Raw genomic sequence first — 27715 nt, forward strand, 5'->3', positions numbered from 1 at the left:
AGGCGTTGAAGCAAGGACGCTCACACCTGGCGCTTATCCTCCCCGCTTCTTCCGCGACTTTTCCGCGTAAGTGGCGGCCAGGTAAGAAGGGCCCGCGTTCGCGGCTGTTTCTTCCGCGGATGACGTCACCGAGAGATGCAACCTCTGACAGCTTCAGACTCTCGACGAAGTTCCAAAACAGGTGCGCCAGTTATGAGTGCACGTTTCTATGAGAAAGAAGCCAGAGCCCGACCGCACGTAGCAGCTGCTGCTGCAAAAGGTCCATCTTTCGGGCGATGGCTGTTGATCAGGGTGCAGCAGGTGACGAAACGTAAGGCACCGCGAGGCATTTGCGCATGCGCAGCACTACCCTGGACAACATCGCTGCGTCTGCTACCCATAAGCCCAGTCAAATGGTATTCGGACGGAGCCCGCATGTCAGCACTAAGCTTCCTGCCTTTTCAGTGGACGAACCTGACTGCGCAGTAATTTTAATTTTTCTGCAGAAACCCGCGTTGCGAAAAATATGGCCATGACAGCACTGATTTCTTGGCTCATTTCAGCATGGCCTGTTCCTGAGCGGTAAATACTGCACATCGACTCCTACGATTAACCCCTTCCGAGCACACTGACGATTACTGCTCAAGGCAAGCTGCGCCGCAAGAGCGGCGCGCAGCAAAGTTGTCACGGATCGAAAAATGAGTGCAACTCATGACCATCAGAAAATTAGTGAAATTAATCAGAAGCCACAGCAGACAGCATATGTCATGTGCTCCAAACAAATCAATGTATGAATGCTTCTAGCATTCCAAGGTCCACAGTTTTCCGCAGTTTGCTCGAATGAACGTGTGTGTTCAACAACAAAGTAGTGCGAGCAGATAAAAAAAAATTGCCCAGCCCGCACTGTGTTCCGCAACAGGAAGCATAGCTGACCGAGCCCGTTCTGAACACTTCATGTGTGTGAGAGCAGCAGTTGACTACGCTAACAGGCAAGCTACACCGCCCAGAAGCCCCTCACACAAAAGAATACCTGCTGCCTGTCAGGCTACACTGGTTACAGCAAGGAAAATAAGGTTACGATAACAGTTATACCACAGCGCGATCCGCACCCACGGGGCTCCATTGCGCATCACCTTCAGGGCGCCAGATGGGGCCATGTACATGGAAAGCTGCGAGAACACCTGCCGCATCGGGGCCAATCAGCGCGTGCGCTGTTTGCACATGACGTCACGGGCGCCATCTTTGCCTAGGCTTTCGCCAAAGATGGCGGCTGCTATGACGTCGGTGAAAACTATGTATAACTCCTGAGTAACTCGGAGAATAATAATAATAATAATTGGTTTTTGTGGGAAACGAAATGGCGCAGTATCTGTCTCATATATCGTTGGACACCTGAACCGCGCCGTAAGGGAAGAAGAAAGGAAGAAAGGGGTGCCGTAGTGGAGGGCTCCGGAATAATTTCGACCACTTGGGGATCTTTAACGTGCACTTACAGCGCACAGCACACGGGCGCCTTAGCGTTTTTCCTCCATAGAAACGCAGCGGCGGTTGTGTTTCCCCGCAAAGCTGCAGTGCACGCGTGGCGTTGACGAGAAAGCTTCTTAAATACATCACAAAGGATAACAACACGACGGAAAAAAAAAGCACACTCCAGACTAACGTCGCACACTGCCTGCGAATAACAACGCCGAGGGAGGCACGCCCATGCAGTCCGAACGAGGCGCTATTTCATCATGCGCACCTGGAGCTAAATATTCTCCTGTCTTGTGTTCATCTTGATAGCGCTACTTCAGTCTGCCAGGTGCGACCACAGCACAGCAGCGCACTTATTCTAGGCTACCTTGTCATGGAGTGGTCAAAGCCGTTTCTGACTAACCACGTACAGGTGGCCAAGCCGTCCCGAAAAAGTGCTCCCGGAATTGTGCAAAGGTACAGAGATCGGACGCAGAAAACTACGCAGGCTATCGTTGAAGCCGCTCCTCCTCAAAGATGCGACGTTGCCCAGGCTTCGCTGTTGTGGCTTACAGCCTCGGGTGGAGAAGCGAAGCCCGAATAACGTTGTTCTCTTCCCGACGCCGAGAAACGCTATAACTTCAGCCGCTGACCAAGAAAACGAGTGCGACAGCACCAGCCGGAACCCAAAGACGCCTCTGAGGAACCGCATTCGTATAGAAAGGTTGCCACGGAAATTTATAACGCCAGCGTGGGGAACAGTGTTTTCTCACAATTTGAACGTGCCTTCGACCCTTTCGCCATCTGTCTTGCTTTACGATCGCCTATATAGAGAATGTATGTCGGCACATCAATCCATGTCTATATAATTATAATTGGTTTTTTGGGGGGAAAGGAAAGGGCGCAGTATCTGTCTCATATATCGTTGGCCACCTGAACCGCGCCGTAAGGGAAGGGACAAGGGAGGGAGTGAAAGAAGAAAGAAAGAGGTGCCGTAGTGGAGGGCTCCGGAATAATTTCGACCACCTGGGGATCTTTAACGTGCACTGACATCGAGCGAAACCGTATATCATCGATCGGCGATGAATCCGCGCGCGCCAGTTGCGTAAGCATCGTTCTCCCACGCCGCCGTTCTGCCACACCAACGAGCGGAGGCGACGGTGCGTAACGTTACTCGGAATAATCCCCGACACCTGAGAGGGTATTCCCCCGAGTCACTCCCTCTCTACACGCAACTCGCGTGAGTCGCTCCTTCCGCGGAAGCGTAGGCGCGTGGCACAAAGCGTGTCGGAGTGTAGAACAGCTGAGCAAAGAACCTCGGCGGGATCGTATTCGAGAGGGAAGACTGAATCAGAGTGGAAGAACGCAGTGGGCTTACGAACGGCGCAGAAGCGACTTGAGGGGGACACGCCACGAGCGGCATCTGCGGGACTATCCGGGGATGAACGGAGACTCCGTAGCGTATTACTCGGTAGCCGAAAAACTCTCGCGTTCAACCGCCGATAAAGCACAATGCTGCCCAGGTTTGGCAGAGTGTGGATACCGTCGACGAGATTCCATTTGGTATTCCTTTCAAGATTTACGCTTCCACCAAAAGAAGGCCACAGCAGCCTTGCAAAATGGAAGCCTCGTGTCAGCCAGCTTTATGCTCAAGGCATCCAAGTGTAATGCCTGAAGTTATATTCTGAAATTATTTTGAATTTTCATTTGCACACGCATACTTCAGTGCACTGCGTAGCGTATACTCGGTAGCATATTTTTAACGCACGCAGCACGATGACGATGAATTTTTATGGCGCAAGGGCATCTGTGGGCAAAGAGCGCCATGGAACAGGGTTTTTTCTTCTACCCAAGCTGGCGTCAAAGCCCCATTTCCCAAGAATTTCATTTTAAGGAAGCCGCAAAGCTTGTACCCATTGTGTCACCGGTGGGTATACCCAGCGGCACTGGGGATCGAACCCCGCACCTCCCGCACACGTAGCGGATGTTCAAACGACTAGGCCACCGCTGCGGTGCGCACGCAGCGCAGAAAGAATCCCAAATTTTGCACTCCGATTTCGGGGAACGCCCTCTCTTCAGGCATACGTCTGCAAATGTACGCTCCAAAGCTGTTGCCACCTTCAGGACAGCCAGAAGCGGATACGGGCGCTGTCCCGACCTCACGGAGCCCGTCCACGCTGCAGTGCGATCCGTCATTTCTTGGCAGGCATTGGTGCACGAACCGAGCGCACCCGGATCATGGATTGGTCACGCACGTATGACGTCACAGCAGCCAATGAGTTATAGGCGCTCGTCGCGTGTCCGCTTCCTCCTCAGCTCATGTTTCCTTCACGCCGTGGCGCGCGCCACACTCCGGGGTCATGCATCCACGACCGAAGGAAGTGCCCAGGGTGAAATATGGTCTGGGGCCGCGACGGGCTCCGGCGCCGTGTTGGCGCGCCAACAACTCTGTCCTGCGGACGACCTCTCTTATAGCTCCTTCAAGTCATCTTTGCCGGTCAGAAACATGCTTCTTGCACACATGCTGGTGAAGTACTTTCCTGAGCAACGAGGCTCAGCTGCCAACACCTGATGAACTGGTACAGTTTTCCCGGGTTACATCGGACTGATCGATCGACCAACTGGTTGCCTATAATCGATTGTTCCCAGTCTCACATGCTGAACGAACGTTGTGGGCTCGGGGCATGCCTTTTCTGACTGCACGGGAGTTTCCACCGCACACTGGGGAAATTTCCAGTGCAGAGGCCTTTTCGCATTTCATTCCCGATCAGAACGAGACCTAAACGGCCGGGTTACACTTTCTCGAGGTCGAAGGGAACATTTAGATGCCACCTGTCCCCTCTCCCGACGCTTGGCAGTGCCGATGGACGGATGGACAAGGCTGAACACTTTAATTAAAATCTGCCGTCGGTTCACATCCCCTAGCGGTGATTCGTGATGTAATTCGTTCTTAGGCTAGAGACGGGAAACAGTCCCCTTTGCCTTAAGCGCGAGCCATTCCACGACCTCCTGTAAAGTGCGGGTAACCAATCGTATACCTTTCGCTTCTATCTTTCTACTCATTTACAATCCATTTTCCTCGCCTGTCCTTAAACCCCAATGCTTTGAATAAATCAGTCCCACTGCTTTTAACTGCAGGGCGAAGCCCTTTAGAGAAAAGTGCCAAGTGCTCAGTCATTTAATCCTCCTCTTCACACGCACCGCATGTGACTCGGCATGTCTTAGTCCGCGATACTCCCGTCCTGGCTTCGAACAACAAAGAGCTTCCCCTACAGTTATCGCAGATATTTTCTTTCGCAATTTCCTGCTGAAATCTTTCCAGCGCTGATTTCGCCGGGAGTGCAAGGAAAGCCCCGCCACACGGACCAAACTGGAGCTGGTAGCCTTTGTCAAAAACTATACTGTATATTTGTGGCAAGGGCTGTCCACGATTTAATACAGTCGCTCTCATATTTAACTCGGACTAATGTTTCCTGTGAACATAGTTCAAGTCTCCGGTAGCATTATCGCCTAGCGCATGTCACCTCACTTCACTCGCTTTATGCAGCTTTTCGGCAGAAGTGTTCGACAGGCTACAGAGAACTAGGAGACGGAAAGAGTGCCGTCACAAGCGCCTCTGGGAACCACTACGCAAGCGTGTGCACATGTCACAAAACTGTCTACAGCGCTGGCCTCACTCACCACATTTGGAAGCACGTCCCTCGGTCGAAAAACTACAACTCGCACTCGGTGGATGGTTGTGACGTCAAACGGGAAGGGAGCACACGGCGGCGCGGCAACCGGACGTTCCCTTTCCACACGCTGCATGCTCCGAGTTGGCCGAAGTGGGCGGGGCTTCGGTCAGCGCCCTCTGGATGAAGACGCCTGTACTCCTCTCGCAACAACAGGAACCATCGCAAGTCAACGCGCCGGCTCCTATCCTGGAGCGTGCACTAGCTCAGTAATAACATCCCAGTACACGATCTGCACAGCCCCAAACAAAAGCAGACGCGAAGCATGGCGCATGCGCAGTTCAAAGCTTACACCCAGGCTCACGAGTCCAGCTTTGTTTCAACGCTGCAAAGCACCCGCCTGCCGGGGAGCGACCCCGGTGAGTCACCACACTCGGCACTGGCCGCGCGTTGGGCCAACAGTGGCGACACCGACACAGAGGAGGCGAGGGCGGCTGTTATCTGGCTGGAAGGGGGAAAGGAAAGGATGCCAGGGTGCTAGAGGAGCCAAGCAAAGCACACAACCCTAGTGGTGGTGTAATTTTCAGGGGAATCCCCCAAGGTGGAGTAGATTTGTAATAAGGGAGTAAATACTCATTGGAATTCACCCAAGCGCCGCCATACAGCTACAAAGGAAAGCTCTACAGCTTTCTCAGAAACTTCGTAGTTAAAGAAAAATTCGTCCTGGTCCGGGATTCGAACCCGCTTCACTGGAGCAGTCGCTCAGGCTCTAGCAACTGAGCTAACAGGGACCTTAAGTGGTAGAGCGACTATAAGCTTGCCGTACGCAGGAGTACGCGGTCTGCGTGCTAGTTGTGATTACTTTGGTACTCCTTTCAGAGCACGATTGGAAAATATTGACGTCAGTGTATAGTGCGTATTGCACAGACAACACCGATATGAAAGGGAACGAAGTGTTTCCATTCATCCAATGATCACTCCAAACGTATGAAGGATGCACTTTTTTTTCCTTTCCATTTTCTAAGCACTTATGCCCTGGACACATACAGGGAGATATTCCTTAACTTAGATTCTTAGTTGAAAAGTGATAAGGGTTTAACATAGTACACGTGCGAAAGGGCTTTAGTGGGTTAATGCCCACATATCCAGAATTGGTCATTCTCTAGTGAACGTTCCCGGATCGCGGCGAGTCCTCGTTACACTGCCAAAGCAGTGCAGCTGCAGCGGTTAAGCGATGTTCAGCTAAACTGGTTCTATCACAGCCACCGGTGGGGATTGTGCGGCGGCCCATGTTCTTTCCGGCCAACCTCTCGCGACCAATCATAACAGCCACCTGCCGCGGTGGTGGGTGCACAAGACAAGATTCTTGCCCGGAGTTACTGCGTCTTGAACAGTGCTTTCGTGCTGAAACAGTCAAGAGCTATACGTAGGTGCGATCTGTGCAGCTGGAGTGTGTACAACAAGCCCGAGGTTAGGTGTAATATGTGACAGAGGTCAAATAAGAGGCCATTATTAGCTAAAATTCCCCAATCAAAGTCAAAATTTTGGCCTTTTGGCGGTATTAGGAATTGACGCCAGCCGGTACTGGGTTGGCGCCAGCAGGTGACGAGGATTGCCACCAAGACAGAATCTCTCGCCAGGTGCCTGTGGGGTGAATTTACCGCGCTCGCCCGGTCGTTGCTGCGTGGGGCAAGCGGGGAGCAGGGTTCAAATCGAAAATCCCTTTAAGGAGTCGCCAGCCAAGTGGTTCCGGCTGTCTTCCGATTTCTGTCTCCACCGACCCGACTACTCGTGGCTTCACGGGCACAGCACCAGCGTGGGAACGGATCGCCACAGTGGCTCGTCTGCGGGATTCGCCGGCCATCGCTAATGGCAGAACCACTGGGGAATTTCTCCCGACGGGACGCCCCGGCTTTGCGCCTCGGCTTCTTCGAAGTTCGCCGACCGGCGCAGAGCGGACCCACCACCTGACTTCCCTTACCAGCCCGGCGGAGTCCTAACCGCATACCCCTCTCCCTCGGGCTCAACTTATGGCAAGGGCGTGTCCACGTGTACGGAGGTGTCTGTGTGTGATAGTGAAACTTTTGGCCACACCCACCACGGCAAGGGCGTCCCCTACATGGGGAATTTTAGGGAAGATACAATGTATAAAACTAGATGGCAGAGCAGTTGAAGCAGCTCACTTCTGAACACAAAAGCTTGTAAATATGTAAAATAAACCAAGTCTTCTTTCTCCACTAACGAACCCTTCACTCAGCGGCACTCCTGTCCGGATCGGAGCGGGCGTCATCTTGACCGAGGCTGTGTCGAGAAACGACCGCGATCCCCACCTTCAGCAGCGCAAATATCATATCGAGAAATTGAAGGCCGTCGACATCGAAGGCAACCCGAGTTTCTGAATTTTCCGAATCGGCACTGTGGTTCTCAATATCGAAGGCGAAACCTACGCTTTTGGAAGCTCGTCAAGTTGGCTTTCCCACGATCCACATTGATAAAATGGCGCCGCTCGCATTTCTCAAGCAGCCAGTGAAGATGTCGTTTGTGCATTTTATGATGTGAAAAGGCAACGTGTTTTCCCCAACGACACAACGCGCAGTGGCACCGTTTTATAAACGTGCAAAGCGAGAAGCCCCCTCAACAGGGTTTCTAAAGCGTATTTTTGAGGCTCGAAAATTTGAACCATAATGCACATTTAGAAAAAAAAAAGACTTGGCTCGCGTGCGATGTTGACGGCCTTCAATTTCGCGACAGATCATCGCACCATAAAACGAAAAATTCTGAAACCAGATACGTCAATTTCGGTCAATTTTGGTCAATAGTGTCCGCGGTGCTTTACAATCCACGTGCGCCGACCACACTCATATATATGCGACGGTTTTTAAGGCAGAAAATCAGTACATGTTAAAAAAACATCACATCGCATTGGGAAGATTAGACGTTTTCAACATTAATACAGAAATAACTGAATTCGTTATTATAGGCAAACTGGGTGTTCCCTTTCATAATGGAGCCAAGTGTACGTGATTCGCGGGAGGTTACAGGATTAACTACATGCTCTGTATCGCCGACCCGCCGCGGTGGCTCAGTGGTTAGGGCACTCGTCAAGTGATCTGGAGTACACGGGTTCGAACCTGACCGCGGCGGTCGCGTTTCGATGGAGGAGAAACGCAAAAGGCGCCCGTGCGCTGTGCGTTGTCAGTGCACGTTAAAGATCTAGGTGGTCGACATTATTCCGGACACCTCCACTACAGCACCTCTTTATTCATTTCTTCTTTCACTGCCTCCTTTATCCCTTCCTTTACGGCGCGGTTCAAGTGTCCGCCGAGATTCGGGCCAGAGACTGCGCCATTTCCTTTCCCCAACAACCGATCTTCCACTTAGGAAGCATTTAATGTGAAAATTTTTATACTGCCGAAGCATTAGCATAGGGAAGCGAAAGCTACTGCAAGGGTCTTCATAAGGCAGCCACACACACGCGCACGCCAACACACCCGAAGCTTTTTTTTCTTTTTTTCTTTCCCGCATTACCTGGAATCACGGATGAAGCAGACAGCACTTCAAAGCAAACACATCGGTACGCGCACATAGAATCTCTTCACTTATCGACGGAAACCCCTTTCGTCCAAGCAAGGCCTTTTTGCCACGCCGCCACCACCCGAGTACACGAGGCGCATGTTGTGCTCGCACGGTGCAACAATCGGCCGAGACGCGAAATAAAGGGAGCGCCGACGCGCCACTGCCGGTATGCACGCAACCCGAGAGAACAGGGGGACGGGGGGCTCTTCTTTTCTTGTTAGCGTTCTTTTTTTTTTTTTTTGCTTACTCAACTTCGCTTCGCCGCGTCGAGCGACCTTGGGCGCGGAGGTGGGGGAGAGGAGGGGACACCCCCACCGAGTGACGTCACGGGGCTTTCTCCACACAGCGGTGAAAACCGCTTTACAGGCTTACAGGCAGAGAGCAAGGCGGGGCTAGAGCACGCGTCCGAATACGAAGTCGCGCTGTCGATTTATTTGCCCACAGAGTTCCACGCCCGGGGGCAAGGATACTGCCTGGCCGAAGCAGCTGAACTGCGGAATTCAGATCGAACCGCAGATTAGCGGCTCTTAAATTACGTGTCTTCGTTAGTTCACTGATTGTGAAAACATCGTTTAGACAGTTGTTTTAGACATATATTTAAAATAGGGTAACCCTGTTCTAATCTCTAATGACTCTAATATATATATATATATATATATATATATATATATATATATATATATATATATATATATATATATATATATATATATATATATATATATATATATGGGCATGTTCAGATAAGAACGGTAATCGAGGTCCCATGACCATTTTTTGTTTTCAATTAAATTTTTATATGTGATGGGTAAATGTGTCCACACAAAGGAATGAACCTTAGTTTTGCAAGGAACTTCATGGTTTTCTGGGAAAAAAATTGTATGTCACAAGAGGTGGAGTATGTCGTTTTTGCCACTTCGCAAAGTTGCAAGTTTGGAGCATCACTGCATGCACAATAAGTTGTTTTCGCGCATAAGTATTTTTTCAGCACTTTATTACAACTTGCACTATACGATTAATGTAAAAAACGTTTTCTTGCTGTGTCAGTCTTCTGAGTAAAAAATCGCAAACTTCGCTTCCGGAGCTGTGCGGTGCCAAAAAGGCACTTTTCAGGGCAGCCTTAGGGCAAGATGCGTAAAGATCTCCCGACTGAATCTTTTTCTCTGTATTTTTCAGCTACTTTTAATCACTTCAGGCAAGTTTTGTAGCTGTACACTTGACCTATATTTTTCAATATGGCCTCAAAATTGGCAGAAGTTCAAAAACTTCAAAAAAGTGACAACTTTGACTTGAATTTAAAAAAAAACATCATCATCGAATTTTATTAAAAAATGGCCTAATAATACTCAATACTCGATAATTTTAAAACACCAAAAAATTGTTGCATTATTTTGTTTTAAAGTATAAAAATAAATGCAAAACTGAGTTCATGTTTTTGTTACCTAGAATTGCTTATTACTGCCTCTTAGAAATAGTAACTGTCAGAAATTTGATTTAGCACTCACTGAACGTGGTTACATTTCAATTACCACAATATGCGAACCATCCTGAATGTTTGTACAGCTTCTACTCGCTTGTTAGCGGCGTTCTTAATGCGTCAAAATGGGAATAAATTCGTTATTTCACCTCATGAACTGACTGCTGGCGGTCAAACGTTTTTTTTTTTTGTATTCTCTAATTTATCATCGTAAGGTACATTGGTATGTAATCGATTTTTTAAAAATATTAGATAAATTGTGGGTTCCTAGAAAAAATTTTATATATAAAAATTTATATTAATGTATTTCTGAAGCCGACGTTTCCGTACCTGCATCTGTTTACCTCTGTGTTCAAAGGTTCTACAGGGCAATGTCAGGAGACAGAACGTCGTCTTCTGAGAGGAACAATTTATCTGCGAGATTTTTAATCAGGAGGAGTTTTAATAGGAACGCAATTTACAAATGGGATGCCGCTTTATATGCAGATTGCAATTCAGAAAATCGTAACAAGAAATTAACGGCAGCAGTTGAAGTCGGTATGCGCACAGTATATTGTCCAGCACGAAGCACCAACCAGATCGCAGTCTCTTCCATTCCGAAGCAGCGGTGGAGGCCACGTAGGATGCACTGCCTTCATTTGTTTGAACGTACTTCCACATATGGAGCGTCTGAACTCCAGGCACTTTCTTTGCCATTTTTCATTCTTCCTTCTTCGTTTCGCGAAAGTCTGCAAGCTCCCTCTGCGGGAGCTCCAGAATGGTGATGTTCTTTAGCGTTCCTTTAATTGCGTCTACGAAGCCGCTGGCTGTTTGTATGGACTCACTTGCAGGCTTCCGCAAGTTGTGGTGTGATGCTCGATGTTTGACAAGCCCACCAACGCCGTCGCAAGCATTTTTGCCCTGTCCAGTGGCTGAAAACATCCATTTCGTCTCTCGATATTCACTGCGTTGTAGCTCATGAAACTGATATTTATTATTGAAGTGAGCGGGAGCCCCGTCGCTCACACATCTTGGTGTAGATTGGCGCGTTGTCTTCGAGGTGTGCTTTGATTTTTGACAGAGCCAAGCATGCATGAGCTGAATCATGAGACATATCGTCGGAAATTACGGCGTAGTTCCGAGTCGATTTTCTTGACGTGACAACGCAGGTAAACACGGTCACCTGCTTTTTCTGCCAATGGTAAGCTTGTACTGCGTCTGGAAGCACAACTGTCCAGTTTTCGGCGAAATCAAAATGCAAAACAATTGCACCTCTCTTGCAGCTGTGTTTTTCTTCATGTATTGCTCTTGCTTGCACAGATCTAATATAGTTGTGGGGAATCCATTTCATGGTCATTCTTAGACATTCTCTCAAATGATGAAGCGGTCAGAGTCTTTTTAACGAGCTCACCGTATTCCCATGAAGCAATCAACACCTCGTCCTCGCTGCTCATTTAAAAATTTTCCGAAGTGAAAATGCCATCTTGTGGACAGTGCTCACAATTCCTAAGGAAACATGACGCAGTAGGTTCCTGGCATACGCAGAGGCTCTGCATATCTTCGGGAGAAAGCGACCTTCCGGACGCGTTCTGCAGTCCCACGAGGCACAACTGAAAGTTTGCACAGCACACACAAAGACACACTTGCCACTGTGGCGAGCATTTCACCCACTTAGGACGCAAGGATATGAATTTTGTGAGGCCAACCTGGGAGGCAGGGTGAGCTTGCTTGTAGAGGCGGAATGCTTCTCGCAAGGACCGCGTCATGAAGCGTTTAGGTATCCATTCTTTCTCTCCTTCCTTCTCGATTCTCACAACATCCTTTTTGTTCGGAGTCTGTCTAGAGCAATCGAGTTCATCCATGGTGTAATATTCTAAAACGGTGGTAATGTCTTCCTGTTGTAGTTTACATCTTGTATATCTCTCCTGTGTTGACCATACGCCTTCCTCATCCACCATCTTCTTCGATTTTTGGATAACGTACCTCGTTGCCTATGGAATAACTTCCTGCACATATTTCACGGTTAGGTTGCGTGGTAGCAGTGTCAGCAGCTGGCAACGCTCTTGAAAGGACGTGCACCTATTGTAGGCAGCATGTAGGTTGTCCTCCCAACTGCTGCATTGCGCACACTTTTCTTCTGACGCACGCGAAGTCTCTGGGACATTATATGCTGCCTGTATCCCGGATCGTATTTTCGTCACCATAGCTCTTGCCACCTCTTCCTGCTTTCGCTTTGCATAGGAAAGTCTGAGGCGTTTTTTTAGAGCGCTCGGTGGCTTTAGGGGCGAGATTTCGGAGGTAAGGCTGACACTTGAATTTAAATTTTCTACGATTTCTTCCCCAGGGCGGAATTCTTCTAATGTTTCGGTTGACTCTGCCTGCATATTATCTATGTCTTCCTTGAACCGACGGTAACAATTCTGACAGATGAAGTCACTTTCTCGTACTCGGAGAGCTTCTTCGGGAAGTAGGACTTTTTTGAGAGCAGCGACATTGAGTGTCTTTACACTGCGAAAATTACGTCCTTTTTCAATTCTCTGTTTGTGCCTTTTTGAGTAGTCGGCACAAAACGTTCGCCGCGGAAATCTCTTCATGAATCTCGGTCGAAAGTCGAAGGCTGAGGCATAACTGCTAGGCGTTCGGTGCGTTGCGATGAAAAGATGATAGCGGCGGCTAAAGCCTCGGTGCGGCGGCGGCACACATGATGCTGTGAATTTCAGGGTCGCGCCGGGCGTTATATAGCTATAGGAGCGGCTGCAAAGCGCGGTTCATCCCTGGAGCGGCGGTAGCAGTTAAAGTCACCTTGAAAGTGCGACGGGTGCATTAATTGTTTGCATAAACTACTCCTACACACACGTCACTCCAAAATAACGTGTTGGAATATGCTTACAGTAATTTAGGTCCCACCGTTAGAACAGTACGAAAGCGAATAGGAGCTTTAGACCTTTGATTGTAATAGAAAAAAATGCTTACAAATTACACTTATGAACTCAGCAACTGTAGCGTTTAAAATTTACTTACAAAATACCAATACTAAAACCAGCTTCTGACGATTGCGCATTCTAAGAGGGAATACTGAGCAGTCGTAGGGATTGAAATCATAAAGTCCGTTTTGTATTTATTTCCATACTTTAAAACAATATAATGCAATACTTTTTAAAGCCTTATAATTATGAAATGTTGAGTATTATTAGGGCAAATTTTAATAAAATTCGATGATGATGTTTTTTTTTTTTAAATTCAAGTCAAAGTTGTCACTTTTTTGACGTTTTTGAACTTCTGCCAATTTTGAGGCCATATTGAAAAACATAGGTCAAGTGTACAGCTACAAAACTTGCCTGAAGTGATTAAAAGTAGCTGAAAAATACAGAGAAAAAGATTCCACCGAGAGATCTTTACGCATCTTGCCCTAAGGCTGCCCTGAAAAGTGCCTTTTTGGCACCGCACAGCTCCGGAAGCGAAATTTGCGATTTTTTACTCAGAAGATTGACAGAGAAAGAAAACGTTTTTTTATTTCTTCGTATAGTACAAGTTGTAATAAAGTATTGAAAAAATAATTATGCGCGAAAATCACTTATTGTGCATGCAGTGATGCTCCAAACTTGCAACTTTGAGAAGTGGCAAAAACGACATTCTCCACCTCTTGTGACATACGATTTTTTTCCGAGAAAACTACAAAGTTCCTTGCAAAACTAAGGTTCATTCCTTTGTGTGGACACATTTACCCATCACATATAAAAATATAATTGAAAACAAAAAATGGTCATGGGACCTCGATTACCGTTCTTATCTGAACATGCCCATATATATTAAGGAAGCCAACAGTCACCGAAACCAAGGTGCATAGGGGAATGTTTATAATTTATTTCAATTTGTAGTGCCAATCAATTGGTTTAAAGAAAATTACTTATAATGGGATCCCAACCCACGACCTCCGAATATCTGCTGCTGCTTTATAAGTAATTTTCTTTAAACCAATTGATTGGCACTACAAATTGAAAAAAAATTACAAACATTCCCCTATGCTCCTTGCTTTCGGGGACTGTTGGCTTCCTTATTATGTTTGTCAAACGAGGCCCTCATTTCATTTGCCTTGTGTGCTGTTTCCGACTGACTGTTTCCGTGCCAGTCGCGCAGCAAGTTGGTACCAGGGCAACATACACGACGCAATGCAGGCAACTCCAGAATGCACACGCACCAAATGGGAGTCTCATGCGCGCGTCGCTGTTGAAGCATTTGATAGGCGTACTATCGGACATTTCGAAATCTTAAGGCGGTACAATCCAACTTGCTTGATAAGAGAAAGCGCTGTCTATGACAACACAGTGGATAAAATGTACTAAACGTGACCTCACCGTTAAAACTCCCAAGAGAAAGCATATTAAATCGTAGCTTGAACGAACCGCATACAATCGTGAGCAGTACGAGAGGGAATAACCGTGTTTGAGCATTCATTGATTGATTACTCCATATTTATGTGACAGATGAGCAGTGTTTTTTCCTCTTTTCGAAGTAGATCTTGTCTGAGTGTATACATTAACTAAATTTAACGGAGAAATGAGCAGAAAATTCGCAATGTTGTGAAAAAAAGCTTTTTCCCTCTCCATACTGCTCCACACGTGCCTACTGGCCCATGTTTAGAACCATTGCTCTCCGAATAAAGAAAGAATAAGCGGCCTCTTCACGTTTACGCGCATGAGGAAGCTGTTCGGCATGCTCATGTGACGAAGTCGTTCCAAGTTGGCAAAGCACCCGAAGGGAACAACAGCTAAGCAGTGCATTTAGATGGCTGATTTTCTTACACCTGCCTCTGGCGCTTAAATCAGTTTTCCTCCTCCCCTAACTCAATGCAAACCAAGGTTACTAAAATTTTCCTGCACACACATTCGGCCAGCCTTCGGACGGCATCGGAGAACCGCCGCACACCAGCACTGCATGCCGCACCGGCATACATGCGGGACTTGTCCACTTCTCCGGGTGTGACGGTGCACCGGCTACAGCAGATAAGCTGTGGTAGCCGTCAAACTTTGCAGTCAGCAGCCAGCTAGTTCAGCTCAGCCTTAGGCAGGGCAGCCAAATGCTTTTCATCCGCTTTTACGCCATTCACCCAAGCTGCGTGCGGTGTGCAGTCTTGCCGAGACTAATCACAATCTCACCCAAGGACGCTCACGGGGCGTGGCGGGCGTTTCACGGAGTCAGAAGTGGTTAGAAGAACCGGGCACGGACTCAGGCACGAACAGAATAACACTGTCAACATGCTGGCCCACTCCGCATTCTTCTTTGTTCAGTCGGCGCTCCAATTATCAAATGCGCCGCCGTCAGCGCACATATACGGCCCCTCGATGCGCCCCGGGCAGGAATGACAGCTAACGCATAAACGAGACCCACACTGATTTTTGTTTACTATTTTGGACAGGGCGAAGCGCAGAACGCCTATAGCGGGATGACCAACAAATAAAGCAAGTAAACTTTTGCCAGCACACACACACACACACACACACACACACACACACACACACACACACACACACACACACACACACACACACACACACACACACACACACACACACACACACACACACAATGTTCGCCCGCACGGCGGCGGTGCATCATCACTCACGCCGTACACGACGTTTCCGGAGGTCAGTCAGCACCGTCCGCATATTTCCCTCTTCCACAGCCGTGAGTCACCGCGTGTCAGGGAGTCACTCAGTGCAAACACGCGGGGACCCAGCGCGTGATAGCTACGCCGTGTGCGCTCCCGCGGGAGTCAGCCAGTTAGCGGGACAGCCCGACACCGAGGACAGCACCAGCCTTGCTGTAACAAACTGTCCTAGATAACGTCGGCCAGAGCGACAGCGCACGCTTGCACGCGCGACTTAATCCTCCTCGCTCCTGAGGCCTTCCACGGAATAGAAAATTTTAAAAAACGATTTCTTTTTTTTCCCTAGTCTCGGCTGTTCACGCCCTGAAAGGTGTGCGAGAGAACACAAGGAATGAAGCAATGCAAAGCTCCGGATTCATTTCGGCAACAACTTGCCACGAAGTGAGTATGAAGGCGTTTTGAATTTCACCGTCATCGAAATGTTAACGCCCGGTCGCTTTCAGGAGATGGAAGCCCGATCTCAGGAGAGCGCCGTAGACACTGCGGCGGACAAACATTGCGTCTCGGTACTTTTTCTTTCTTTTTTTCAGGCTAAATGAAAGTCGTCGACTGCTAACAGCTCTTCACCACTGCGCTCAGTTTCACTACAGCGAGTGGCGTTCATGCGGGAAACTGTGGCGAGAGAAGTCTGCGAAACAGCGCGTCTTGTCCTGCATGGCTGCCTCGCGCCGTTATTTCAAAGCTGCCGTTGCACCAGGTCGCGGACATTCGCCTCCCTTCCAAGTGTTTCGGACAACTTCCGGGGCTCCAAAATCTGCCGCACAGACAGCGCCCGGCAGCCGAAATTAAAACGGTCCGCCGACTCAGCTACGTATACAGATGCACAGGCAATTGCACCAAGCTACAGGCCGGCTGTTTATTCGAAGCAAGCACAACAGCCAGTTTCAAGGTCGCCGGTGCCTATAGTCTTGATTTGATTAGGTTCTGGCTACGGCACACTGAGACAGTCCTCCAATCCACGACTGCAAAGTGCCAGCATTGGATCCACTCGAAGAAAGCACCCGAAATGCAACAGGCTGCATGCGCGCAACAATCACGTTTTCACAATTCAGTGCGTCCTTCTCCCAGAAGGTGGGGCCCTGCCCATTTCGCTATCAACCACTGGCGGCCAGCGACGGCGCATTCAGCCGTCCGCTCCGCCCAGGAAGTAGAGGAGATACCAAGGTGTTGGCCAGGCATTGCCAAGACGACGTGAAAGCGGGTTGCCTCTCATTGCCGCCTATTTCAACGGCTCCTAACGATGCCCCCCCTCCCATTCCTTAGAGAGAACGAGTGTTCTTGCGTGTGCGTAGGAGCATCACGGGGGGGCCGTATAGGAAATGCAAACACTCGTGATCGGCGATCGCAACGTGTGAGAAACGAGCAAGGCGGTATACAGAAACATGCGCAGACGCTGCGTACACGGTGCCGATGACTAAGGGCCCCGTGCTAGACAGTCTGCGCGGGACCAAGCAACCCGGGAGCGCCCAAGTGCACCCGTGTGCTGCATGAAGCGTGTAGCAAGTGCGGCAGGGAAGAATGATGTGTGTGCCCGCATTGCACGCACGTGCGAGGAGGACGAGGCATCCGCGGGCGCCGAAAGTAAGAGAAAGAAGGAGAGAAAAAGGCACAGCAGGAAAGAAAGCGAACCGAACAGTCGACGGTGACTAAGAGGACAGGCGTTTCAGGCTCGCCGGGTAAACAAGGCTGAGCGAGCCTTACATCAGCTACACAGCCGAGCGCGCTAAGCTGTCGCGTACATATACCATGACGCTTAGCCACTCATTCTGCATGGCCAACTTCAACATGCTGCGCTCTGCTCAAGCCTTGACGCAAGACTGCTCAAAGGAAGAGGGAAGAAAAAAAAAACGCAGGTCAACCTCATTTCCAAATCTCCGTTCGTAGCGACATGCGCAATCTAATTCTAGCGAAATAATGACTTCGCCGGCTGCAGGTCCTGACAAGGTGTCACCCATGAGCAGACGGAAAGCAGCCCGCACGAATGAATAACAAAAAAGAAGGTACCCTTGTTCAACGCTCCATCGTCTTTGAGCTTCAAATAAGCATCGCATTAGCAAAGAGGGAAACACAAGACACAAAGAAGGCGGCAAATATTTCGCGACTCCCACACGCCGCACGCATGAAATGCAGACCTGAGGGACGCAGTGTAGACGTGGCCGTGCAATCAAAGCCATGCACTCGTGAGGTGTGAAAAAAAACTTTCGCCTTTTTTCACGGCTGCAGTGTTTCGCGAGCGTTTACCGTCGATTGTACAGAGGCCGCTCTCTCTTCAACCTCAATCCAATTCTTTTTTTCTTTTTTCACTTGGCCTTCCTCATCTTTCACACTCTGTTTACTGACTGCGTTTTTTAAATTACCATCCCTAGAGTTTCCTGGGCTTAATTATCGAGCCAAAGGCCTACAGTTCCCGTTGAACCTTTTACTAATTAACGGAGAGACAAATATCATAGCTGGCCTCATCATATAAATTTACACGGCGCAAAGGACACGGACACAGTAAATACAGGGTGCATAGAAGGAGCGCTCTTTCTATCCACCTTGTATTTCCTGTGTACATCTCCTTTGTGCCGCCCAATTTATAACATGAACTAACCAGGCCTACAGTGAGTACGATCTTGAGAGCATAACTAATTGCAAAAGTCGCGTTCAGTTGCCCTAAATGTCCCTACTCGCATTAACATAAAGGGAAACCCCAAACGCGTAAATGATTATCGCAATCATTGAGAGCAGAATCGCTACGCGATCACAGCGACTGCACTGCACCGCAGCAGGTCAGTTCCAGTCTCTCCGGTGGTGCAACTTGGCCGTCCACATTCATACCAGAACGTGAATTCGAACGCGATCCCTCCGTATTAAATATGATCAGCCGTGACAGTGCAGAGGTTGGAGCATTCGGCTGCCGAACACAGGGTTTGTCTCCACGACGTCGACCCATTTTGATCGAGGCAAACGCAGAAATGCACATGAATTGAGCCTACAACTGAATTTAGAGAACCTTATAGCTTGTCAGAATGAAATCTGAGCCCTACACATAAGCTCTAAATTGACATCGCGCACAGCTGCATCGTGAGGGGACCAACATTTTTTTTTTTTTTGCGCTAGAAGCCTAACTCCTAATCCCCACTGTCATTACGGTTAAACACACTCGAAGGGTTTTAGCGAAGTTTCGGTGTGGTGTCTGCAAGGGGCCAATCTCTCTTAAATACATGTCATATGCAATACGACGTCCCCCGTCGGCCACTGATTGAACGCAAAAAAAAAAAAGAATCCACGACTCGTTCAGGCGGAAGTCGAACCGCCGTCCTCCAACGTAGTACAGAAACAAGCACTTAACAGGCGCAGGCGCGGTCCGGCTAAACGAGGCGCCCAAGGCGCCTGTGGGAAGTCTGTGCTTGACAAGTGCTGCCATCTGTCGCATGCACCTGTCGGCAACGTGAACTGCGCATGCGTAGTCGGAGCTGACAGCTTGATTTCAACCAGTGGAGGCGGAAAGGCGCGCATGCGCAGAACGGCCGTGTGAAAAAAAGGAGGATTCCAGTTCCATTTCCGACACCATTCCTTTCCGCCTTTCATCATCACGGCCACGTCCCTGTCATGGGCAGTGCGCGTGATAACACTGCACAACGACCAACGCTAACCTGAAAAAAAATTTCACTTTGAAGAGGTTCCATAGCAAACCTACCCTTCTACATTCGACCTTTTTTCCAGGTATAACTTGCTAACTACACAGCAAAGTTATAAGAAGAAACTAGCAATGTATATTAAGAATCACGTTACAGTAAATAAACACGATTTCGAGCTACAATATCTCATATCAAGCTGAGCTCATAATTTCCGGCGACACAATTACCATGTCTATAAGCCCCGTACAAATTATGATTTTCAGAGGCTAAACTATGAGACACCAAATTTATTAAACACTTACCGAGGAATTCTAGATTTAGCCCTTACAAACCACACACGAAAGACTTAAAACAAAATCGGAGTCCATGCAATGCTGCCTTCCTAGGTGAACTATACACAAATTCCACCCTTCCGTTTTCAAGTACATTTTCAATCTTGTGCCTTATACTTCTGTCCTTCATGCAAGTGCATTTTACTTTTAAGTTGCCTCCCAGGCCTTTTTTTCATTGTGGATGGCTTCTGCGCAAAATTTCTAAAACTGTCGCTGTTTGGCGCTGAATGTCATTGTCCGGGACTATAGGCCCTTGTCAGGTGTTTGCAACACATTTAGCCTGTACGTGCTCTGTTTTTGTATTTCATGAACCAAAATAAACAATCGTACGCAGAGAGAACCGTTATACCGTAGGGCATTGGTTGGGTCATCTGCTAGCGTCAGCAAACCACCGACCAATGCGTCGACAAATCACCCACGTGCCCCTTGTCTCTCGACACAAGCGTGTCGGGCACCGCACAAGCGGCGGAGTCCGTCATTCACGGCAGCGGGACGTGCCTTTTCTACGCCCTCGGGCGGCCCCCGACCGGATGGGGATGACGCACGCTACACGAAGCGGGCGCCGCGTGCGCAAGATACGCGCACGTCCACCACAGACAGCCGAGCACGCAACCGCACACTTCCGCGCGGGGCCGGAGGGAGCGAATCATCCGGAAGCGAGGCGGAACCGGGGGCCCGGAAGACGCAGCGACGGCCGGATACGCTGCACGCTACAGCGGCGGATACGAGACCAAGGAGCCGGCGTAGCCTGCAGTAGTGTGCGGCGAGGAGCACGCCCCTCTGGGCGACAACAATCCAGCGACCTGAATCAGCAGGGGCGGAAATATGGATGGACGCCGCCGCTTCAACCGGGCCGTCTCGTGGAGAGCCCGGGCTCCGGTTTTCTTCGCTGACGGAGAATAGAGAAAGCAGGGTAGATTTTCCTGTCTCGCTAATAGCCGCGCTCGAGAGAATGGTCTATGGCTGTTTAACGTCCCAAAGCGACTCGGGGCTATAAGGGACACCGTAGTGTAGGGCTCCGGAAATTTCGATCACCTTGGGTTCTTTAACGTGCACTGACATCGCACAGTACACGGGCCTCTAGAATTTCGCCTCCATGGATATTCGACCGACGCGGCTGGGATCGAACTTGCGTCTTTCGGGCCAGCAGCCGAGCGCCGTAACCGCTCTGCCACCGTGGCGGCTTCGCTCAAGAGGATGGTTGAATCGGGGCGTTCACATCAACCCGACTGCAGCTATCGCTCTGGCGTGTCCGGGTGAATTTTGAGACCAATATCCGTAGGATGCTACTCAACAAGTAAGTCGGTTAGAAATAACGGCGGCAACTGCGAATTCAGGAGGCCACTCGAAGACCACATGATGCTCCTCGTTTAAACAGTGCTACTGAATTATAGGTGTCGCTCATCTTACACTGAGATTACACAATCGAAGCTGCGGAGCAGGTAGCAACGGCCACCACTTATTCGCAGTTGGTTTCCCTAAACGCACGGCACCTTTCATAATACTTCACGTATTAAAAAAAAATGACGGAAAAGGGAGCACTTTTGAGCACGAGGAAAACCGTGAGAAAGTACTGAAAAAAAAAACCGAACAAAGCGAATGGTTGCGCTGTCATCGCTCCAAACAGAGCACAGCACCGAACCATACCAAGCACCCTGCTTTTCTGCCTTGTTGAGAAGTGAAGGCCAAGCAGGCAGCTCACCAAAACCCCATCGTCCCGCAAATGAAGTTTTTCTCGCTTTTGGAAAGGGCATCGCGTGCTCCCCGACCGAACGCGTTGAGAGAAATTACACACTCCGCGCACGACTGCCAAGGCTGGCACTCGCGTCTCGTGTGCTGGCCGGCAAGGTCAGCGCCGGCGCGAGAGGGGAATTTCCCGCCACCGCTGGACCCTGGCGTGACCGCGTCGCTTCCCGGTACAGGGGTCGCGAGCGGACGCTGACCCCGCGACTGCAGCGGGCGCCATTCCGGCAGCCGACGACGACGCTTCCCCCCCGGGCAGCATTTGGGGAGAACATGACAGCGCCGCGAAGAGCCACATTTTCCAGAGCACGCGAGGGGGTCCCGTATCTCCCTCCCTCCCTCCTGACCGCGCTGGAATGCCTTCCTCCGAATGAATCACTTGTGCCACCTACGGCGGTAGGGGGGGGAGGGACTTCCGCCATTCATCCCTGTGCCGGGAAGGAAGCATGCGTTCCCGGGGGGAAAAGGGAATTAAGCGACGAGTGCTGCTGCGCTGCCACAAAAGCCGTCGCACAACTCGGCACGGTTCGTCCTTGGGGTGAAAGTGAAGAGGAATGTTGTCCCCTCCTTCGAAGTCGGAACTATGAGTCACCGCGCAGGTGTTATGCTTATCGGATGACAGAACTCCTCTCAACGGATGGCCTGGAAGCGTATACAGGATGGTTCACCCAAGACTTTAATAATAATAATTGGTTTTTGGGGAAAGGAAATGGCGCAGTATCTGTCTCATATATCGGCGGACACCTGAATCGCGCCGTAAGGGAAGGGATAAAGGAGGGAGTGAAAGAAGAAAGGAAGAAAGAGGTGCCGCAGTGAAGGGCTCCGGAATAATTTCGACCACCTAGACTTTCCACTGTTTTTAAAAATAGGCTTTTTGAGTCAGAAGAGCGCTTCTTTCGGCATAGCACTGTCAGTGGTGAAGTACATCAGAATACAGTTAAGGCGTGCTAACTACCAGACTGGTTAACTAATAATTAATAGTTAATTTTCTAATCATTACTGTTAGGCTCCTTAATTATTCAGGCGTGTAGCCCGCCGTAAGCAATGGTATCCATACAAATTTTTCGAATTTCGAAAACGCGGTTAACTTTGGCACAGTGGCCCAACAAATTCTGGCTACATCGCGCCAAAATACGTGCGCTTTCGAGAAGCTTTCAGCCAGAGCAACCTCTCCAGCGCACGTAACTTGATGTAATAGCCAAAATTTGTTAGGCCACAGCGCCGAGGGTAAATGCGCTTTCGAAATTGTAAAAACTCATATGGATATTAATTACGGTGCGCTCGCTCGCGCCTCTTATTAACTATGGAACCCAACAGTAATAGTTAAAAGTTGGCTATTCAATATTTGTCAACCAGACTGCTGGTTAGAACGTCTTAGTTGTATTTCAATGTACTGCACCGCTGACAGCGATATGCCGAAAAAGCGCTCATCTAAATCAAACAGCCCGTTCTGGAAAACCGTGCCAAGTCTTAGCGGGAGCGACGGCTTTCGGCACTCCGTTCTTCTCTAATTACGTGCAATGTTTCTCCAGGTCCTGCTTATGGCAGACCCGACATCGCAGCTTGCTGCTGTGACTTGGGCTGCTGACGTCATGTCCCGGCATGACCTACTTGACGCAGTGCGGGACCGCGCAGTGGCCCAGGGACCCAGCTGGGTCTAAAACTCACTTGCTGAATAAAGTTTTTCTGACTGTCTCCAGCGTGATGGGGTTTCGCTGTATACAGCAGACTTAACATCGTGAGAACATTCTCGCCGGTAAGATGAACGGTGGCGGGGACAAAAAGGCTTCCGTTTCATGCGGAGAAAACCTATTTACGCGAGGTGTGCAGTGCCTACGGGTGCTGCAGTCGTTTGCCGGTCCCGGCTGCGGTCAGCGGAGGCGATTTTTTCGAGATCGGAGACTTGCATGCTCCATGGTATATGGGGAGCGCAAAAACGGCGCAAGGGACCAAGAAAGACGGACAACACAGGCGCTAACTTCCGACTGAAAGAAACCTAGGCGGCCAAGACGAACGTGGACCGTGAGGGGAACCAGGCGCATGCGCTCGAAAAGATAAAGAAAACCAGGTGAACGAGGAACAACGGACATGTGCGACTCAGTTAATCTTTAAGAAGGCCAGCTCTCTTTTGGGCAGGGAGAGAGACGGCTTGCTGACACATTTGTCTTGCAGGGCAGCGATGCGAGCTGCTTCTATAATCTCGCGAGTTAACTGGTCCCGGTGTCTGGCGACGATCGAGCACTTGTCCAGATATGGCACACAACCACATTCCTTGCAGTGTAATGGCAGATTACTGCCAGTAAATGTTCTTGTAAATGTTCTTGTAAATGACTTGCATGCAAGTCATTTTTTTCATACACAACGCACAGATATTCACCCAGCTTGCCTCGTTTCTTTTCTATGGCAAACGATGCCATTTCAAGCAGTTCGACTTGAAACACGCCAAATATGTTATTGAAAAAATTAACCGCTTGTTTTAGCTCTTTATTAGTAAGATCAGTATAATCAGCTTAGTATAATCAGAACTTTTTCTTTTCTGCTGCCCAGTGTCGCAGATAATTTGTGTGGTAAGCTGAACTGACAGTACTGCTGAATTTTTCTCTTATTCTTCGCTGGAGCAAATTATTTCTTGTGGTTTGAATGGCATGTTGTAACAGCATGAGATAGCAGTGATACTGCAGCCTGTTCTTTCATAATTATCACTTGTGGTAGTACGGTCCATGTAAATAAAACATCGCGTAGGTGAAACACCTTCGATGGTTCCACATACGAAACGTTTTCGATAGAGCCAGATATGAAACATCCTTGATGGTTCCGTGTTGCAGAGCATGTCTATGCTTACATTGAAAACATATATATAGCCACGTTTGCATGAATGCGACAGAAGTCGACTCCAGTCCCCTTTCTGAGGGAAGGTGCAAAAACGCCGAGGAAGAGAGTAGACCATAGTTTTTATGCCCTGAGGCAATAAACATCGCTTCAAAAAAAAAAAAGCAGAGCATGAGTCAAGCCTTACCTTCTCAAAACCTGCTCTTTCCCTCAAAAAGTGCGCTGGAGTCGACTTCTGTCGACTTCGTGTAAACGCGGCTTGTGATATGATTAAAAATTATGCATTGTGTTTTATCTATCTTAACTTAGCTTCAGAAGCGCGCCTCAATGGCGAGTTGGTGCGTTACGTTTTGATGGGCGAAACAAGCAGAAGTGGGCGTCCGTTTACTCTGGCTGACCAGCTTGCAAAATTCTGCAAGCCTGCTTTTCCCGCAATGATTTTTCTTCACCCCAAGAAAGCCCCCACTGAGTTTGCGCCCCCTGCGTTAGCAGTGAAAATGGGAACGCGAGAGGAGCGAGCCGCCCTCCAAAGAAATTGTGTTCACTCTCTATCAGTATATACGGGGAATAAGCTAGCGACGGGTGCTGGTGAGGCGCAGACGTCGTTCTCCCCTTCCTACAATTGCACTCTAAACGCGCAATCTCGAAAGCAGGTGGCATTCCAGCGGTGCCCTCGGGGACCCAGGGGCGTGCCCCGATTTCCTCTCCAACACTAAAGTTCTCTCTCTCTTTCTCTCTCTCTTCCACCTCTCCTAATAAAGAAACATTGCCATGGAGCCAGCTCGCCCTAGCTCCTCGCGCTCTCGCGTTTTGTGGGCAGAGCGGAGGATGCAAACGCAGTCTGTGAAATATACTTTTTTTTGTGCGTGCGTGGGAAAAAAAAACTGCGGAAAAGTTGACAACTTCCGTTACCTGTGACGCCACTTTGAAAGTCGTAAACACGAGTGCTGATGCTGACATTGAAAACGCAACAGTAGAACAAAGAAACACGAAAAAATACGTTTTTCAAGGCTAAAATGGCACTCCGTTGGTTTCCAAAAGTGGCGCGCAAAACGGCCCGCGGAAATACGCGGATCGTCACGACATCTGTTGACCCAGGTATGAACGCATATAGACGCGTATAGGGCAGATCTGGAAAAGGATGTTTGCTCGCTCCTCCTGCTAGTACTTTTAAACGACACTGATTAAAACCGTGTACAACAGCATAATCTTACCGGTACTCACCTACGGGGCAGAAACGTGGAGGCTAACGAAAAGAGTTCAGCTTAAGTTAAGGACAACGCAGCGAGCCATGGAAAGAAAAATGATAGGTGTAACGTTAAGAGATCGGAAGCGGGCAAAGTGGGTGAGGGAACAAACACGGGTTAATGACATCCTAGTCGAAATCAAGAGAAAGAAATGGGCTTGGGCAGGGCATGTAATGCGAAGGCAAGATAACCGCTGGTCTTTAAGGGTAACGGAGTGGGTTCCAAGAGAAAGTAAGCGTAGCAGGGGGCGGCAGAAGGTTAGATGGGCGGATGAGATTAAGAAGTTTGCAGGCAAAGGGTGGATGCAGCTGGCAAAGGATAGGGTTAATTGGAGAGACATGGGAGAGGCCTTTGCCCTGCAGTGGGTGTAGTAGGGCTGATGATGATGATGATGATGATGATGATTAAAACCGAGCCAAGTTAAAAACCCGGTCGGATCAGTCAGGCATGTGGTGCTGTTGGGAAGCCGGAAACAAGCTGATACCCTTAAACCACGGTTCGTGAAAGTTTGACCGCGACAAACAAATGCAAATTAAATCAATTCGCCGCGTCTCACACGGGACTGGCCGATGGAGTCTGACGTACCTTTCGGCAGTGGCGCCCCAACGGCGGCCCGTCAATCCTGCGTCTGGCATTCGCGCCACTGCCCCGGTACGCTACATCCACAAGCACACCACGGCGAACAAGACGAGGAAAGGAATACAGCGCCTTTGCCACGGAGGGACGAAATTTCCGGGCAGAACACAGGTAGGCTCTCTTGGTGACTCAGTGGTATGCAGACGCAAGTGACCAGAATGCGTGACGTCGGGAAGAAAGAAGTATTAAGCACACGTGCGCGGGTTTTGTCGTCGCGGGAAGCGACGCGCGTCAGTGCTTTCCATCGTCGTGTTGTTTACCCGTGCGATCGAGACGGCGATCTTTTTTTCTTTCTGCCTCAGTTTCGCAATCGCCGTCTCCATCAATTCTCGTCAAAACAAAGAAAGAGGGCGAGATTGCACGAGAGAAGGAAAAGTGTGGACAGGCGGGCGCGGACGTTCGACTGTCGTGTTCCAGGAAGTTCGCGTCCAGCGCCGACGTCGACGTGACGCGGACGGAAACGGCAGCGCGTCGCACGCCGCCTCCTCCGCAGTCGCGCCAGCCTTGGGCGCCGGGTCAACAGAACCTCGTCGCACTCGTTATAACGAAACCGTTTGCAGTGAGCTCTCGGTACAACGAAAAACCAGTTGGTTGTACTGCCTATGTATAAAAAAAATCTCTAGAGCGAAGCTTGCCGGCTTAGCGCATTAATCAGCGAAATCTGGTCTTCGCCAGCTGCCAGCTCCCATCTTCTCACTTTCCCTCTCCCTGATATTCGCTAAACGTGCAGGGTGGTTTCCCTCCCTCTACTTTCCCCCCTGTCAACCTTGGCAGACGGCTGCCACTGAACTCAATGCAATTCAAATAAATTAACTTCAGTTCAATAAATTAAGGGAAATGTTGTTAACTCACCGAGTAATTAACGCTCGACGCATAGATTCAACGGTACAGAGCAGGGCTATACGGCTCAGCCAAAGCTATAACCGGAATTCGGAGTAAAAGAGGAAATGGACTTGTAGCCGCCTCCCGCCTTTAGAGCCCCCGTTGTCAGCTATAGCGGTTTCACGCACGGACCTACTGAGTTAAGCATAGTCCCTCCTGCGCTCCTCCTCATCCTACTGTTTACGTACACCCAAGGGGTTTGCATGCGAGGCCTCCAGCGTGCCTGGTTATGCATACTCAGCGACCGAAATCTCCCGAACCACAAATGGCTTCCAGTCCTGAATCCTCCCAAGCTTTGGATTGCTAGATGTGCCCCGCTAAACAGCTGAGAAGTGCACCCCTTGGGCTGTATACTTTTGACGGGGGCTGTACCTCCTGTACGTACCACAGCATCTACAAAACCCGAGCAAGCAGAGTTCGGCTTATCGGCGTTAATCAAAGCACCGCAGTCACTCGCCCAAGGGCAGCGCATTTTTTCGCTTCGAATTATACCGAGAGGGCAATACTTGATTTCGCCCTATACACAAACTGATGCCAATCTCCCTATCTGTGCCTCGTGTTCAATTGGCCAAAGCCTGGTGAAAGAGGCAGAGCCTTAGTGTATTTAACGAGCATCCTGAG

The 27715-nt window shown here is 49.4% G+C and overlaps 1 protein-coding gene across 2 annotated transcripts in view; it reads right to left on the reverse strand.

The window, feature by feature from the left end:
• Positions 1 to 27715, reverse strand: part of LOC144104377 (uncharacterized) — a 112237-nt gene that overhangs the window by 58568 nt on the left and 25954 nt on the right. The window contains exon 1 of one of the 2 annotated variants that reach the window (XM_077637339.1): positions 26162 to 26458. The exons of the other annotated variant lie outside the window; for it this stretch is intronic. The gene's annotated coding sequence lies outside the window, so the exon portion shown is untranslated. Of the gene's footprint in view, positions 1 to 26161; positions 26459 to 27715 lie in introns of those variants that run through there. 2 annotated transcript variants of the gene reach the window in all.

This window comes from Amblyomma americanum, chromosome 9 (assembly GCF_052857255.1).
Source record: "Amblyomma americanum isolate KBUSLIRL-KWMA chromosome 9, ASM5285725v1, whole genome shotgun sequence".
Lineage (NCBI taxonomy): Eukaryota > Metazoa > Arthropoda > Arachnida > Ixodida > Ixodidae > Amblyomma > Amblyomma americanum.